This window comes from Marmota monax, unplaced genomic scaffold (genome assembly GCF_021218885.2).
Source record: "Marmota monax isolate L192 unplaced genomic scaffold, Marmota_monax_Labrador192_F-V1.1 WCK01_AAM20220418_F8-fsc00023, whole genome shotgun sequence".
In the NCBI taxonomy this organism is placed as follows: domain Eukaryota; kingdom Metazoa; phylum Chordata; class Mammalia; order Rodentia; family Sciuridae; genus Marmota; species Marmota monax.
The window spans coordinates 1,189,333-1,207,390 of record NW_026692907.1 but is presented as its reverse complement, the minus strand read 5'-3'; the positions used below and the strand labels follow the sequence as shown (position 1 = coordinate 1,207,390).

At 37.2% G+C, this 18,058-nt stretch overlaps 1 protein-coding gene and 1 pseudogene across 3 annotated transcripts in view; one reads left to right on the top strand and one right to left on the bottom strand.

Annotated features, from left to right (window-relative positions):
• Positions 1-18,058, bottom strand: part of Zfyve9 (zinc finger FYVE-type containing 9) — a 234,470-nt gene that overhangs the window by 161,395 nt on the left and 55,017 nt on the right. For all 3 annotated transcript variants that reach the window (XM_046451092.2, XM_058581453.1, XM_058581454.1), the window contains exon 2: positions 6,540-6,780. The gene's annotated coding sequence lies outside the window, so the exon portion shown is untranslated. The remainder of the gene's footprint in view (positions 1-6,539; positions 6,781-18,058) is intronic.
• The window catches only part of LOC124096866 (superkiller complex protein 8-like), a 48,440-nt pseudogene continuing 38,546 nt past the window's right edge, over positions 8,165-18,058 (top strand).

Here is an 18,058-nt window from a genome sequence, read left to right as displayed (position 1 = left end):
TTATTTATTTTTTCAAAGAACCAACTTTTAGTTTTGTCAATTTTTTCAGTTGTTTCTTTTGTTTCGATTTCATTAATTTCAGCTCTGATTTTAATTATTTCTTGCCTTCTACTTTTTTTGCTGTTGTTTTGCTCTTCTTTTTCTAGGATTTTGAGATGAAGTATGAGATCATTTATTTCTTGGTTTTTTCTTTTTTTAAGGAATGAACTCCAAGCAATGAATTTTCCTCTTAGAACTGCTTTCAATGTGTCCCATAGATTCCGATATGTTGTGTCTGTGTTTTCATTTATCTCTAAGAATTTTTTAATTTCCTCCTTGATGGCTTCTATAACCCATTGATCATTCAGTAACCTATTGTTCATTCTCCAAGTGATGCATGATTTTTCCTTCCTTCTTTTATCATTGATTTTCAGTTCATTCCATTATGATCAGATAAGATGCATGGTATTATCTCTACTCCTTTATATTGTCTAAGAGTTGCCCTGTGACATAATGTATGATCTATTTTTGAGAAGGATCCATGTGCTGCTGAGAAAAAAGTGTAACTGCTTGATGTTGGGTGGTATATTCTATATATGTCAATTAAGTCTAGGTTATTAATTGTGTTATTGAGTTCTATAGTTCCCTTATTCATCTTTTGTTTGGAAGATCTGTCCACTGGTGAGAGAGGTGTGTTGAAGTCTCCCATGATTATTGTATGGTGGTCTATTAGACTCTTGAACTTGAGAAGAGTTTGTTTGATGAACATAGCTGCACCATTGTTTGGGGCATATATATTTATGATTGTTATGTCTTGTTGGTGTATGGTTCCCTTGAGCAGTATGTAGTGTCCCTCTTTATCCCTTTTGATTAACTTTGGCTTGGAATCTATTTTATTTGATATGAGTATGGACACTCCTGCTTGTTTCCGAAGTCCATATGAGTGATATGATTTTTACCAACCTTTCACCTTCAGCCTATGTATGTCTTTTCCTATCAAATGCGTCTCCTGTAGGCAGCATAATGTTGGGTCTTGTTTTGTGATCCATTCTACTCTCCTGTGTCTCTTAATTGGTGAGTTTAAACCATTAACATTTAGGGTTATTATTGAGGTATGTGTTGTTCTTCCAGCCATATTTGTTTATTTATGTTACTAAACATGGTTTGTTTTCCTCTTTGATTATTTCCCCCCCCTTTACTGTCCTACCTCCCACTGTTGGTTTTCATTGTTATTTTCCATTTCCTCTTCCTGTAATGTTTTGCCGAGGATGTTTTGAAGAGATGGTTTTCTAGCTGCAAATTCTTTTAACTTTTGTTTATCATGGAAGGTTTTAATTTCATCTTCCATCCTGAAGCTTAATTTCGCTGGATACACAATTCTTGGTTGGAACCCATTTTCTTTCAGTGTTTGAAATATGTTATTCCAGGATCTTCTAGCTTTCAGAGTCTGTGTTGAAAGATCAGCTGTTATCCTGATTGGCTTACCCCTAAATGTAATCTGCTTCCTTTCTCTTGTAGCTTTAAAAATTCTCTCCTTATTCTGTATGTTGGGCATCTTGATTATAATGTATCTAGGTGTGGATCTCTTATGATTTTGCACATTCGGCGTCCTGTAGGCTTCTAGGATTTGGGATTCTGTCTCATTCTTCAAATCTGGGAAGTTTTCTCGTATTATTTCATTGAATAGATTGCTCATTCCTTTGGTTTGGACCTCTATACCTTCCTGTATCCCAATGACTCTTAAGTTTGGTCTCTTTATGTTATCCCATATTTCTTGGATGTTCTGCTCATGGTTTCTTAACAGTCTTGCTGAGCTGTCTATGTTCTTTTCAAGTTGAAATACTTTGTCTTCATTGACTGATGTTCTATCTTCTAAGTGTTCTACTCTGCTGGTAGTATTCTCAATTGAGTTTTTAAGTTGGTTTATTGCTTCCTGCATTTCTAGGATTTCTGTTTGTTTGTTTTTTATAACCTCTATCTCCCTGTATAGTTGATATTTTGCTTCCTGGATTTGTTTGTGTAATTCATTGTCGAAGTGATCTTTCATTGTCTGATTTTACTGTCTAATGTCTTCCTTGATACTCCAGATCATCTGAAGCATGTATATCCTGAATTCTTTATCTGACATTCCATCTGCTGCAGCTGTTACCTCTTCTAAAGTTGAGTTGACCTGCATTGCTTGTGGTCCTTTCTTTCCTTGTCTTTTCATACTGCTTGCATTTCTTTCTGCTTGGTGAAACTGTTGTGTTTTTGAAAATTTTTTCCCCCTATATATTTATATTGCTCTTGTATAGTTGAAAAGTCCCCCTTGCAGGGTCGGGCGGTGGTCTGCCTACCTTGCAGGCACGGGCAGCGGCTCTGCTCTGCCCCTCCTCCAATTGGTGTGAGGTGTCTACCACGCCCGCAGACCCCTGGGTCTGTTCTGCCAGTCGGTCGCAGGTCTGCCTACCTTGCAGGCACGGGCGGCGGCTCTGCTCTGCCCTTACTCCAATTGGTGTGACTTGTCTACCACACCCGCGGACCGCTGGGCCTGTTCCGGACGCGGGCGAAGGCTCTGCTCTGCTCCTATTCCAACTGGGGTGACATGCCTACCACCCCGGCCGGCCGCTGAGCCTGTTCCACCGGTCAGTCGCAGGTCTGCCTACCTTGCGGGCGCGGGTGGCGGCTCTGCTCTGCCCCTACTCCAATTGGGGTGACGTGTTTACCACGCCGGCAGGCGGCTGGGCCTGATCCGCCGGTCTGTCGCAGGTCTGCCTACCTTGCAGGCGCAGGCTACGGCTCTGCCCTGCCCCTCCTACCACGCCCGCGGACCCCTGGGCCTGTTCTACAGGTTGGTCGCAGGTCTGCCCACCCTGCAGGCACGGGTGGTGGCTCCGCTCCGCCCCCACTCCAATTGGGGTCACGTGACCACCACACTGGCGGGCCGCTGGGCCTGATCCGGGCGCGGGCGAAGGCTCTGCTCTGCCCCTACTCCAGTTGGGGTGACGTGTGTAACACGCTGGCAGGCCGCTGGGCCTGATCCGCCGGTCTGTCGCAGGTCTGCCTACCTTGCAGGCGCGGGCGGCGGCTCTTCCCTGCCCCTCCTACCACGCCCGCAGACCACTGGGCCTGTTCTGCCGGTCGGTCGCAGGTCTGCCCACCTTGCGGGCGCGGGTGGGGGCTCCACTCCGCCCCCACTCCAATTGGGGTCATGCGACCACCACGCCTGCGAGCCGCTGGGCCTGTTCCGGGCGCGGGCGGCGGCCCCGCTCCTCCCCTCTGGCTCAACGACAAAGCGAGAGAGACTCAGGTGTCTGTGACTCACCCTCCCTACCAGGAGACCAACTGTTTCTGTCGCCACTGGTATTGATGAAGTTCTCTCCTCCGCCGCTTCCTGATGACATCAAATCTCTGCCATGTTGGTATCCCATGCGAATGGCAGCATTTCGTTCCCTTTGCCGGGTGACCAAAGCAACGGGTGAGTCCTGACCGGCCCTCACAAGCCCCGTCTCAGTCCCGTTGCCACTGCCCACGAAGGCTCGGTTGGTATTTATCTCCACAGTACTCAGCAGGACCCGGACCGAGAAGCAGTTTCTGCGGGCTCCTTAGCCCTGGGCCAGAGCAGTTCCGGGAGCTGGAACTCAGCCGCTCCATGCTTGGTGCATGCTCTGATAAGAGCAGGCTCCAAGAAGCAGTTTCCGCGGGTTATTTAGCACTGAGCCTGAGTAATTTGTCTGCAAGCCGCAGGCGAATGGCAGCCTAAAATTACCTGTTCTATGGCTGAATGAGCTGCGATCAGTCGAAAACAGGGATGGTGATGTCAGCTCTCCAAGATGGTGGCCGCTGGCCTCGTCTGTGGTCTGACCGGTGTGGAGAACTGAATTGGACCGCTTCCTTCCCCTGTCTCAAACCCAGAATTCAGCACTTAGTACGGTGCTTGCACAGCTGGCAGAAGCCCGCAGAAAGAAACTGCAGCGCTGTATCCCTGCGTCGCTATCTCCTCTTTTCCCAGCGCGCGCCGCAGGCTCTAGCCGCGGGGCGATTTGCCGAACAAGCAGCGTGACCCTCCGTGCAGACAAATCTCTCGCATTTGAGCCCCCGTAGCCGATCCTCGTGCGATGGAAATCCTTCCTCCAGGTTCCGGAGCACCCCACTTTTGCTGGAAATTCCTAACAAGATAGCCTTTAGCCGTCCTGATTCGTCATTCTCCCGCACAGTGACGCGGCACATGGGGGCAATGCACTCCCCTCACCGCCATCTTCCCATCCTCCGTGTGTATTCTCTAAATATTTTTTTAAAAATGTTCAACATCTCTAGCAATTAGAGAAATGCAAATCAAAATTACTCTAAGATTTCATCTCACTCCAGTCAGAATGGCAGCTATTATGAATAGAAACAACAATAAGTGTTGGCGAGGATGAAGAAAAAGGTACACTCATTCATTGTTGGTAAAACTGCAAACTGGTGCAACCAATATGGAAAGTAGTATGGAGATTCCTTGGAAAACTTGGAATAGAACCACCATTTGACCCAGCTATCCCATTCCTTGGTCTATACCCAAAGGACTTAAAAACAGCATACTACAGGGACACAGCCACATCAACATTTATAGCAGTACAATTCACAATAGCTTAATTGTGGAACCATCCTAGATGCCCTTCAGTACATGAATGGATAAAGAAACTGTGGTGTGTGTGTGTGTGTGTGTGTGTGTGTGTATGTTTGTGTGTATATATACATACATATATACACACATACATACACACACACACACATACATACATACACATACACAACACACACACACACAATGGAATATTATTCAGCCTTAAAGAAGAATGAAATTATTGCATTTGCACATAAATGGATAGATGGATACGGAGAATATCATGCTAAGCAAAGTCAGTCAATCCCAAAAAAACCAAAGACCAAATGTTTTCTCTGATAAGTAGATGCTGATCCATAATGGGGGAGGGAGGAAAGAGAAGAATGGAGAAAGTTTGGATTGGGCAGAAGGGAGCGAGAGGAGGGGAGAGGGTATAGGGGTTGGGAAAGATGATGAAATGAGAAGACATTATTATCTTATGGACGTATGACTGCACGAATGGTGTGACTCTGCAACATATACAACAAGAAAAATGAAAAGTTGTGTTGCATTTGTGTACAATAAGTCAAAATGCAACATCATTGTCAAGTGCCTCTGCTCCATCCTCAACTAGAGAAAAGAAGTTCAATTTCTTTCTTCTTCTTCTTTTTTAATTTTTTAGTTACTGATGGACCTTTATTTTTTATTTATTTATATGTGGTTCTGAGAATCAAACTCAATGCCTCACACATGCTAGGCAAGCACTCTGCCACTGAGACACAACCCCAGTCCCAAAAAGTTCAATTTCTTTCTTTCTTTCTTTCTTTCTTTCTTTCTTTCTTTCTTTCTTTCTTTCTTTCTTTCTTTCTATTTATTTATTTATTATATTTATTTTTTGGTGTAGATGGACACAACACAATGCATTTTATTTTTATGTGGTGCTGAGGATCGAACCCGAGTCCTGCCCATGCTAGGCGAGTGCTTACCGCTGAGCCACAATCCCAGTCCAAGAAGTTCAATTTCTTATCACATTTAATTTCTTATCCTATGCCTTTCCTCATAATTTATACATAAACACAAGAGAACTCAGCCAGACAATACAACACTAGTTACTAGTGAAGAGTATGATCAGTTTCTCAAACCAGTCTCACCTGCACAACTTCCTACCATACACTGTCCTATAAACTATCATTAGACTTGGAAACAAAAAAAAACCTTACATGATTCTTAGGAAAAAAAAATCAGATTTCTATTTTATAAAAACTAATGAAATACTCCAGTTTTCTGCTGGAAATTATTGCTATTCAAACTAATATAAATACAAAATAATATATTTAAATCTATAATTCTGATTCTCTATTCGCAAATTAGTTTTACTATTCAGCTCTTATATGACTAAGATAAATGACATTAATTGGGCAGATATGCCACTATTTTCTCCTAAAAAACTGCAAAAATACATGTTTTTTTCATGCTGAAATTATCTTTCCACAATCAAGGTAGCAGAAACTGATTATATATATATATATATTTTTTTTTAAGTAGTTGATAGACCTTTATTTTATTTATTTATATGTGGTTCTGAGAATCGAACCCAGCGCCTCACACATGCCAGGCAAGTATCCACTGCTGAGCCACAGTCAGAGCCCTGTGGTGACATAATTAAAAGCAATTTTAAAATACTCTATTTCTCTGGACTAACATCAAGTCTTTTTTTTTTCTTTAAATATTTATTATTTTAGGTTTTGGCGGACACAACATCTTTGTTTGTATGTGGTGCTGAGGATCGAACCCGGGCCGCGCCAGGTGAACGTGCTACCGCTTGAGCCACATCCCCAGCCCACATCAAGTCTTTTTGAAAAACTCTACTACTGATTTAACAAGATACAATGTTATAAGTGAAGCAAACAGCAAAAATACAACAGCATTATTTTCTATATATCTAGTTGTTTTCTCAAGTCCAATCAAAGAAAAATAAGAACATTGGTTTTCTTACCTTTTTCTCCTTATGAATGTGATAAAGGACAGACTTCTCTGTGCTTATTCATGATGCCTGCTGCACCACCAGCCTCCCTCTCTGCTTTCCTTAGCCGTGTTCTGCTAGGACTCACTGAGGAGTCCTTGGAGCAGAGCCACAGTGGAGGGGGCTGCAGCCAGGCACCTTCCTGCAGAGGACACGTCCCACTGATACAGCAGCCACAGGAAAGTCCTGCTGACTCAGTATGGTCTGTTTGATCCTAAAGGAAAAAACAGATCGCTCATTACATTTGCTTAACAATAAGCCCTAATTTTCATCATATAAGCCTATCATAGCCAGACAATAAAAGCAATGGGGAATAACAATAAATTATAATTAACACCTTCAGATTCAAAGACCTGCTCTGCATGGAAGGCAGCAACACACAAATCATACTGTCTCAGAAGGCCAAAAGTTGGAAGTGTAAAGGAAGAGTTAAGGATTTCCACATGCTTTTTTTCTTCAATGGATAATGTGTAAACATCAACAGCAAGCTCTTTCTACCCAATGACTACAATTATATTAATTCATAAAAATACCATTTACTTTATGTATAGTAGAGCCTCCAAGAATCCAAACTAAGAAACTGCTGTTTCATGAGAATATCCTCTGGTATGATTTTTTTTTCGTATACATCCAGAATTTTTAAATTGTTTCAAAAGCTTCCTGTTGAGATTTTTATTGCCAAACAACTGTTCTTCCTCCAAATGAATTCTTTGTGGATTATAGTCCACTGCTTTATAAAGAAATGGATCTATTAATCCAATATTAGCCTTTACTGTCAGTAGTATGGAAGACAGTGCTTCCTCAAATGTGACTCCCTTCTTCTGAATGAACATATGACAATATCTGTGAAGTCATAGTAGTCCAACTTAAATGCCTGTCTAATTGCTTATACAAATTCCTTAACCTTAAACGAGATTAGTAGTTGAAACTAATCAGAATAAAACTAAGACCATCCTACCTTCAATATAAAAAGGCCAACATTTAGTATTTTCAGAAAAGGTAATCATCTTAGAGATAATCTAATGAACACCACTTCACTTAAAGATAAACTGAGGCATCAGAAGAAATTTCCTGTAATTATTATAGATACTTCATTATCTGATGTGAAAATGATGTGATTACTAAAAAACTAGAATGGAAGAAAGTATAACTAAAATTCAAGTTTCCAGAGACCAATGAATGAAAATTACTGATGATGGGTTGGGGTTGTGAGGCCCTGGGTTTGATCAGCAGCACCATAAAAAGATAATAAAATAAAGGTACTAGGGGCTGGGGCTGCGCTCAGTGGTAGAGCGCTCGCCCAGCACATGTGAGGCACTGGGTTCAAACCTCAACACCACATAAAAATAAATACATAAATTAAAGGTATTGTGTCCAACTACAACTAAAATAAATAAATAAATAATAAAATAAAATAAAGGTACTATGTCCATCTACAACTAAAAAATTTAAAATCATTGTTTAAAGATATTCCTATCTTCAAGAACTTCAAAAATATGTATATGGTATGATATACTCTAAATGAGAAGAGCTATTGATGCTAAGAAACAAACTATCAAATAAATGATTGAATCATATCAGAAGTAAGAAAAGGCAGTATGGGGGGTAAAGTATCAAGGTCAAATGAAAATAATGCCAAAGTAAGTTTCTTCCATTCAATGTGTAGCTAATTGAAGATCCTTCTTTTTAAATAATAAACTTTAAATGAATAAAATCAATTCTACAGATTAAATATCAAATCCTATGTGTATCTATATTTACTTTTGTTATTTTTTTAATGTATGAAGCAATTACAGTAATGTAATGGTTAATTTTACATGTGTGTAATGGTTAATTTTATGTGTCAACTTGATTGGAACATAGGGTGCCCAGACTAAACACTATTTCTGAGTGTGTATGTGAGGGTGTTTCAAGATGAGATTAGTATTTGAATCAGTGAAATGAGTAAAGCAGATTGCTCTCCAGTATAAGTGGGCATTTTCCAATCCATGGAGGGCCTAAATAAAACAAGGTAGAAGAAGGAATTCGTTACATTGTGTGTGTGTGTGTGTGTGTGTGTGTTGTTATGGTATGTGGTATGTGGTGTTGTGTCTGACTGGTTTAGGTAAGACATTAGTCTTGTCCTGTTCTCAAACTGGAACTTAGATTATTGATCCTGTTGTTCCTTTTTACCATTTTAGTAAAGAAAGGAAAAAAGAGAGTGTATGTGTGTATGTTCATTCATCCTATTTAATCATAAAGTCTCCATTTTTATCTTTGAGAAATAATATACACTGAAATGTATGACTGCATTCTGATATGGTTTGGATATGATTTTTTGAGTGTGTTCCCAAAGTTCATGTGTTAGAAGCTTGATCCCTAGTGTGGCAATAGGGAATATAATGGAACCTTTAAGAAGTGGGGCCCTAGGGCTGGGGATATGGCTCTGTTGGTAGAGTGCTTGCTGCACACGTACAAGGCCCTGGGTTCAATCCCCAGGTGCCTGCGCACGCACGTACACACACACACACACACACACACAGTGGGGCCCTCTGAAACCATGAGTCAAAATAAACTTTTCCTCCAAGTTTTTCTTGTTGGACATACTGTTCACATCAACGCAAAGCTGATGAAAACACCATGTAACTTCCAAGGTTAGTCCTTTAAAGGTACCACATTTCATCACATAATCATCACCACAGCATAATCATTGCACCTTGTTTTCTCAGTCCAAAACTGGTTTGTAATATTTCATTATGTAATCATCACATGGTATAATTCTATTTGTCATATAACTTAGAAAGTAAACAGAGCAGCAATGTATTCTCAGCACATGTGCACTGTCAGTGTATTTCCAAAAGTTAACTTGTGGAGTGTATTTAGAGTGTTGGCAGTACTAACGGTAAACACATCTTATATGAGTACCACTGAGGACAGCATGTCAGATAACAAAATTAATAATAGTAGCACAGAACCTTTGAACACAGAAGTTAAATTTTATAAGTCCATACTTCCCAACATTGTAGTAAATTTTCTCAACTATAAAATATTCAACTATAATGCACAAATCAATAACAACTAAAGTGTTAACTTTTTTCCCTTCAGACTAATAAAATGTTCACTAAATTGTCATGGAGAAAGGATATGTATCAATTTGTACTGCTCAATTTTAACATATATTCAAGAGTATTTCATGCATCCTAATATTGCACCAAATACAATTTAGTAATAGATGATCTTTAAGTAATACCATCACATTTTTTTCTAAGAAAATCTTCACATAATGATTGCATCCCACTATTTTTACAAAAAAAAAAAAAAAACTGGCATAAAATCTGTGATGATTATGTGGTGAAATATGCTAATGCAGCCTCTGCCTAGTCCTTTTGGAACACTCATGCTTGAAGCCCAGTTACCATGCCAAAGAAAACACTTGGAGAGGACACATGTTGATGATTTGGCCCATGAGCCTCTCTACAAATGTGAACAAGCAAGCCTCAAGATGACTCTAGCCCCAGCCATTAACTGACTACAATTGTACAAAGACCCTAAGAAAGAACCACGTGGCTGAGCCCAGTCAATTTCCAGAACCATAAGAGATAATTAAATTGCTGTTTGAAACTATTACATTTTGTTATAGTAATTACATAGTAATTATACAGCAATAGTCAAAAAGAAATACCAAGTTAGAAATCTGATACTCTTCAAATTAATATAAATATTTTAAAGAAAAAGGGTAAAAACTATAAGGACAGGCAAGAAAGATGCACTGATGGAAGACTTTCCTCTATTGAGATACTTAGCTCTGACTCCAGATTTGCATAAACCACTCAATAAAATCAGCTTTGGGCCTCTTAGAGTATTTAGAAAATAACTAATGTTATCCAAGCAAAAAGCTAGCTTTTCATATTTTTCCTCCTAACCATATATACTACTATAATAATAAATAAAAATTTCTGAAAAATGCATTTTTTTTTCATTTCATTACTTTTCCAGTGCTAGTTTAATACTCCCTATTATTCCAGGCTGGCATCCTGGAATTTGTCTAGCTTCCCAGCTCCTTAATGAGCTTAATCATCATTCACCTGTCCCACCAACTCAGAAACTCAACTGTCATTCTAGATCCTCTCCATTATTCCTCTAACCTCTTCATTCAATCTAACTCCTAAGTCTTATCATTCTGCTTTTAAATCTTTCATATCCACCCACCTCTTTACATTCCCATTGCCATAATCCAGTTACTTGTAAGAATCCTAATAATTTCCCTGCCCTCCCATTTTGTATCCATCTAGCCCACTCTCTATACAAATGCAAAAAACAAATCTGCTTATATCTTTTTCATACTTAACACCATTCAACAGCAACCTATTGCCTCTAGACTAAAGACCACAGCTCCAAAACATAGCTGAAAATGTTCTTTTTAATTTGGTTTCCGCTTACCTCTCTAATATGATATATTCTGTGTTCTCAAATTCTTATTCTATTCCCTATTCATCTTAATCAATAGGAATTTTCAACTCCCGATCTTGTCTACCTCCATTCCCCATAATAAGCCTTCATACCAACACATGTTTCAACATGGATAGACCTTCAAAACATTATGCTAAGTTAAAAAGCCAATCACTGAGGCTGAAGTTGTGGCTCAGTGGTAGAGCACTTGCCTAGCACATGTGAGGCACTGAATTTGATACTCAGCACCACATAAAAATAAATACATAAATAAAATAAAGGTATTATTGTGTTCATCTACAACTAAAAACACATTTTTAAAAAAAGACAATCATTGACAACCACATACCATATAGTTCTATTAGTATGAAATATTCAGAATAGGCAAATACATAGAGACAGAAATTAGGATAGTGGTTTCCAGGGCCTGCAGAAAAGAGGAAATGGAAGATGTTAATAGGTACAGGGTTTCTTTCTAGGGTGATACAAATATTCTGGAATTAGACAATAGGGTTGATGTATAACACTGAATATACTGAAAATTGAATGTATATTCAAAAGAGTTAATTTTATGGTATGCGAATTATATCTAAATAAAATAGTTATGTTTAATACCAAGCAAAAAAAAATTTAAAAAAAAAAACAAGCCTTCACATGTGTTATTATTTAGGCCTTGAGTACGCTCCAACACTTTGCTGCTGCCACTGTTACTTAACTCTTAATTATTCTCATCATCCTACCTTATACATCATTTCTTCCATGAAGCCCTTCTGATCTAGGTCTAGGATAGGTGCCTCTTTCTTGTATATCTTTTACTACTATCATGGCACTTATCAGCTGATTAATGATTCATAATTTTTTAACTGTGTGTCTCCCCTTTCCAGGCTATTAAGATTTTTCAGAATAATCCTTCAACTTTTCATCAAGATTTTTTTTTCTTTTCTTTTCCTTTTTTTTTTAAAATCCTTTTTCACTGTTTAATTGCGACCTCAATGGTTCATGGCCACTTATATAGTCTCCTATTTTTTTGTCTTCTCATCTCTAGCATTTTTGAAGCCAGTTATTTTACATAGATTAGGTTTTTGTGAACTAGGATGTTTTATTAGTATATCTTAGTTTTGGTTTTGTATTCTTTTATTTTTATTTTTAATTATTTAAATTTTTGCTTTATATATTTTTTTCTCCTACCTGTTTCCTGATTCTCTTTTTTTCTGCTAACAGCCAATCTCTGTTGTTCTCTTTCACTCTTCCTTTAATCTTTTTCTTCTGTCTTCTCTCCTCTTTCCTCATAATCATATCATATCATATATCACTTCTGTTCATTTCCTGTCCACCATTTGAAAATGTAAACCCTGTTGCAAACTTGCTGTTTTTATTATAGGCAAAACTGATCACATCACTTCTGTGTATTGTGATAATTAACATTACAGATATCATAGCAGGAACTATTTTGTTTATTGCTATCAATTGTTTGCATTGGTAGTTGTTATCATATAATTTGTTTCCCCCTAAATAGTGAGGTACTGGAAACCTTCAGGGATACTATAAGTACACAGGGTAGAAACTCTGTTGCCTCAGACCCACACTGTTAGATGGGTAGACAAACAACATGAAAACACAAGGGAACAAATTGCCCCAAGCAAACCAAGGTACTCCAATAACAGAAGTCATAAACACCACAGTGAAAGAAATGTCAGAGAAGGAGTTCAGAATGTACAAAATGAAACTGATCGGCAAAGTAAAGTATGAGCAAAGTAAGAGAGCAAATACAGGTAGGAAAAGATCACTTCAATAAAGAGATAGAGATTTTGAAGAAGAAGAAAGGAAAACAAATAATTTAAATTAAGGAAACAATAAACCAAATTAAAAACTCAATAGATGAGTCTGGGATTGTAGCTCAATGGAAGAGCACTTGCCTAGCATGTGTGAGGCACTGGGTTTGATCCCCAGCACCATATAAAAATAAATAAAATAAAAATAAAGATATTATGTCCATCTACAACTAAAAAATTTTTTTAAAAAATCAATATGAGGGCTGGGGATGTGGCTCAAGCGGTAGCGCGCTCGCTTGGCATGCGTGCGGCCCGGGTTCGATCCTCAGCACCACATACAAACAAAGATGTTGTGTCCGCCGAAAACTAAAAAAAAAATAAATATTAAAAAAAAAAATCAATATGAGTGGGCTGGGGCTGGGGCTCAGCGGTAGCACCCTTGCCTCGTGTGAGTGAGGCACTGGGTTCGATTCTTAGCACTGCATGTAATAAAATAAAGGTCTATCAACAACTAAAAAAAAATATTTAAAAAAAAACTCAATAGAAAGCATCACCAACAGACTAGACCACATGGAAGACAGAACCTCAGGCAATGAAGACAAAATAAATAATCTTGAAAATAAAGTGGACCATGGAGAGAAGATGTTGAGAAACCACGAATAGAACTTCCAAGAATGATGGGATAACATGAAAAGACAAATTTAAGATTTATCAGGATAGATGAAGGTGCAGAGATACAAACCAAAGGAATGCACAATCTTTTCAATAAAATAATATCAAAAAATTTTCTAAATCTAAAAAATGAAATGGAAAATCAAATACAAGAGGATTACAGGACCCCAAATGAGCAAAATTACAACAGACCCACATCAAGGCACATTATAATGAAAATGCCTAGCATACAAAATAAGGATAGAATTTTAAAAAAGAAAGATAGAATTTTTAAAGGCTGCAAGAGAAAAATATCAGATTACATATAGGGGGAAATCAGTTTGGATCTCAGCAGATTTCTCAACCCAGACCCTCAAAGTCAGGAGGTCCTGGAAAGACATATACCAAGCTCTGAAAGAAAATGGATGCCAACCAAGAATCCTATATCCAGCAAAATTAAGCTTCATATTTGAAGATGAAATAAAAATCTCCCATGATAAAAATTAAAAGGATTCACAATCAGAAAGCCAGCACTTCAAATATTCTCAACAAAATATTCCATGAAGATGAAATGGAAAAAAAAAAAAGTGAAAACCAGCAAAGAGAGGAGCTGCACTAAAGGAACAGTCAATCGAAGGAGGGCTGGGTTGTGGCTTAGTAGTAGAGCCCTTGCCTAGCATGTGTGAGGCATTGGGTTCAGTCCGCAGCACCACATAAAAACAAATAAATAAAATAAAGGTATTGTGTTAATCTACAGATAAAAAAATATTTTAAAAAAGAAAAGGAAAAAGTAATGCAAATTAAAAACTAGAAATAAACCAAAATTATAAGGAAAATAAATCATATCTCAGTAATAACCTTGAACATTAATGGCCTAAACTCATCAATCAAAAGACATTGACTGGCAGATTGGATTAAAAAAACAAGACCCAACAATATGATGTCTCCAAGAGATTCACCTCAGAGGCAATGACATCTACAGACTGAAGGTGAAAGGATGGGAAAAAACATATGACTCACATGGATTGCATAAACTAGCAGGGGTTTCTATCCTCATATCACACAAAGTGGACTTCAAGCCAAAGTTAATCAGAAGGGACAAAGAAGGACATTTCATACTGCTTAAAGGAATCATCAACAAGACATAACAATCATAAACATTTATGCCCCAAACAACAGAGCATCTACATATAGCAAACCCTTCTCAACTTGAAGAATCAAACAGACCACAAAATAATAATACTGGATGACTTTAACACCCCTCTGTTAAATAATACTGGATAGATCTTCCAAACAAAAACTAAACAAAGAAACATAGAACTCAATAATATAATCAATAATTTAGACTTAACAGATATATATAAAATATTTCATCAGTGACTGAATACACTTTTTTTTCCTCAGCAGCACACAGATCCTTCTCTAATATAGACCATGTTATGTAAGCTATCACATATGTTGGCATACAATTGTAATAGAACCTTAATATGTTTTTAGCATCTGTAGGGTTATTTTGATAGCACCCTTTCCATTGATATTGATGTTTGTATTTTTGCTTTTTCTTGATTGGATTTGTTTGATTTTTATCAAATTTTAGCTGTATTAATTTCTTCTCTATTTCATATATTTCTGCTCCTACTCTTATTTTTTTCTTCCTACTACTTAATTTGAAAATAATTTGATTATTATTCTAGCTTCTTTCTGATACAAGTACTTTAAGTTATAAATGTTCATCTGAATATGTTTCATCCCAGAGAGCATGATATTTTAGCCTTTTATCATCACTCAGTTCAAAGCAATTTTTACTTACTTCTCTTGTACTTTCTTCCTTGACCTCAGAGATATTTATAAGTGTGCCATTTAATTTGGAAATAGTTGGTATGGGGGTGGGGTTCTATATATCTTAAAGTTATTGATTTCTAATGTAATAAATCAAGATAGAAACATATTCTGCATGATTTCAACTTTTTAAAAAAAGTAATGGAAATCCTCTTTATATTGATTGTATTGGCTACATACATGCCAAAACTAATCAATTTACATACTTCAAATATGTGCATTTTATTGTACTTCAATTTTACCTCAATAAAGCTATGGGAAAAATTTAAAAAGAGTATCAATATATAACAATACATTACCTGGCAAAACTGAGATTAGAATATCAAATCAACTATTACCAAAATGTAATATACCTATTTAATCCAAAGCACATTTTAATGCATTCTCAGTAGGGCTTGATCACTGGTTTGAGAACCTGCTGGTTTGAATTCATGCTCTAGTATTGAATAGTTGTTACTTTCAGCAGGTTATTTAACCTAAGTCTTATTTCTTTATACTTTATCTGAAAAATTTACTTTTCAGAATATTTTTTTAGTTGTAGATGGACATAATATCTTTATTTTATTTATTTATTTTTATGTGGTGCTGAGAATCAAACCCAATGCCTTGCACATGCTAGAGAGCGCTCTATCACTGAGTCACAACCCCAGCCCTTGCAGAATACTTTTAATGATGAAAAAGAGCATTATATGAAGTGCCTTGCACAGATCTGACACACTGTGCTAAATAAATGGTAGCTATTATTATTATTCACCATCAAAAAGCAATTTGTGTGAGCCACGCATGGTGACTAGGGACTTAAAAGGCTGAGGCAGGAGTATTGCAAATTTAAGTTTAGCCTCAGCAACATAGTGAGACCCTGTCTTAAGGCAAAAAAATAAAAAATAAAAATAAAAATAAAAATAAAAGGGCTGGGGAGTATAGTTTAGTGGTACAGCACTCCTGGGTTCAATACCCAGTAAAGCAAAAAAAAAAAAAAAAAAAAAAAAAAGCAATTTGTGTGAAAGTATTAGAATAAAAATGCAGAGCATGATTTTAACCCTGAAATCAACTAGTGGACTAATCTGTTACCAATTAATAAACCATCAAGTCCACCAGTCTTAAATGATCAATTCAAGTCTGAACAATAAAAGAAGAGAAAGGAATAAAAAAGGTATCTTGACTGTTTGACATTCTGAAATGGCTAAATTTGATCCTAAAAAGATGTTCTTTGATTATAATAAACACTCTCAACACAGTAGCAGAAAAAAAGAAATGAGATAATCTCTTATTTGTAAAGGGTTGTATTTCTCTAGATTAAAATACATGAAGAGAGCAGGATCTGGGAAGTTAACATTGTTGTTACCCCACAGTCACACAGGAATTCAATTTCCAGGATATCTGGCATCTTTCACAAACATTGAATTCTCTGTCAAGAGCTATAAAAAACAAGGTGATCACTTTCACCTAGCACACAGAAAACAACAGCAGAGGAGTTTAACAAATATTGGAAAACACAATAACAGGTATATCAAATATAGAGAGGCATTAAAATCTCTAGAACAGCAACTAATTTCAGATCAGCACTAAAACAAAGAATATGTGTAATTTTCACATGTGGAATAATAAGACTCAAAGACCATGTAAATGTTTGTATATACATAATGTGGTCAGAAACAATTAAGATATACAGCATCCCTACTATTGTACCCCCATGTATTATTCATTTTACAGTCAACCTGACAGATATCTGATTAAACAAAATGTATTAGTATACCTGTAACAGTATTTCCAGAAGAGATTAGCAATTTTTGTTTGTTTCTGTTGTTGTTTTTTTGGTATAATACCAGGGATATAACTCAGAGCCTCAAATTGACCAATCAAGTGCTCTACCACTGAGCTATAGCCCCAGCCCTGAAATTAGCATTTGAATTATACCAAGTACTGCCCTTCCAACAAGAAAGAAAGAAAAGAAATCATGAGATTTATTATAAAGTTCATGTGATTATGGAGCCTGAGATGTCCCACAATTGCCATCTGCAAGCTAGAGGTCCATATCTCCTATTGGTTCGGTTTCTCCAGAGGACCCTAATTAAGATATTCCCTAAAATAGTAAATAATTTGTTCATGATTAACTCATTAATTAACACCATGTCAGCTCAACTGCATATCTCTAATTTCTAGATAATAGATATTATTTTGCCACCAACAGAATTCTAGAACAACGTATCCCCCCATTCCATATACATTTTTTTTGTTGTTGTTGTTTTTGGGGGGGTTTTTTGGCAGTGCTGAGGATCAAACCCAGGGTCTTACATGTGCAAAGTAAGTGCTTTACAACTGAGCATCATCCCCAACCTATACATTTTTTTCTTTATTTGTTCTTTTTATTTTTATTTTTTATATATTTTTTAGTTGTAGATGGACATGTTACCTTTATTTAATTAATTTATTTTTATGTGGTGATGAGGAGCGAACCCAGTGCTTTACACATGTGAGGTAAGCGCTCTACCACTGAGCCACAACCCCAGCCCTATTTGTTCTTTTTAGATACACATGACAATATGATATATCAAGAACTATGTAATGTTTTGAACAGCCAACAATAAAAAATTAAAAAAAGACAGTAGAATGTATTCTGACATATTACACATACATGGAGAATAACTTATTCTAATTAGGATCCCATTTTTGTGATTGTACAAGATGGGGAGTTTCACTGATGGTGTATCCCCCAACCTATACTTTTTTACTACAAGATAAAATGCCATGTTCAAGGGAAACTCATCCATCTAACCAGTTGCTTAGAATAATGTGGGATCC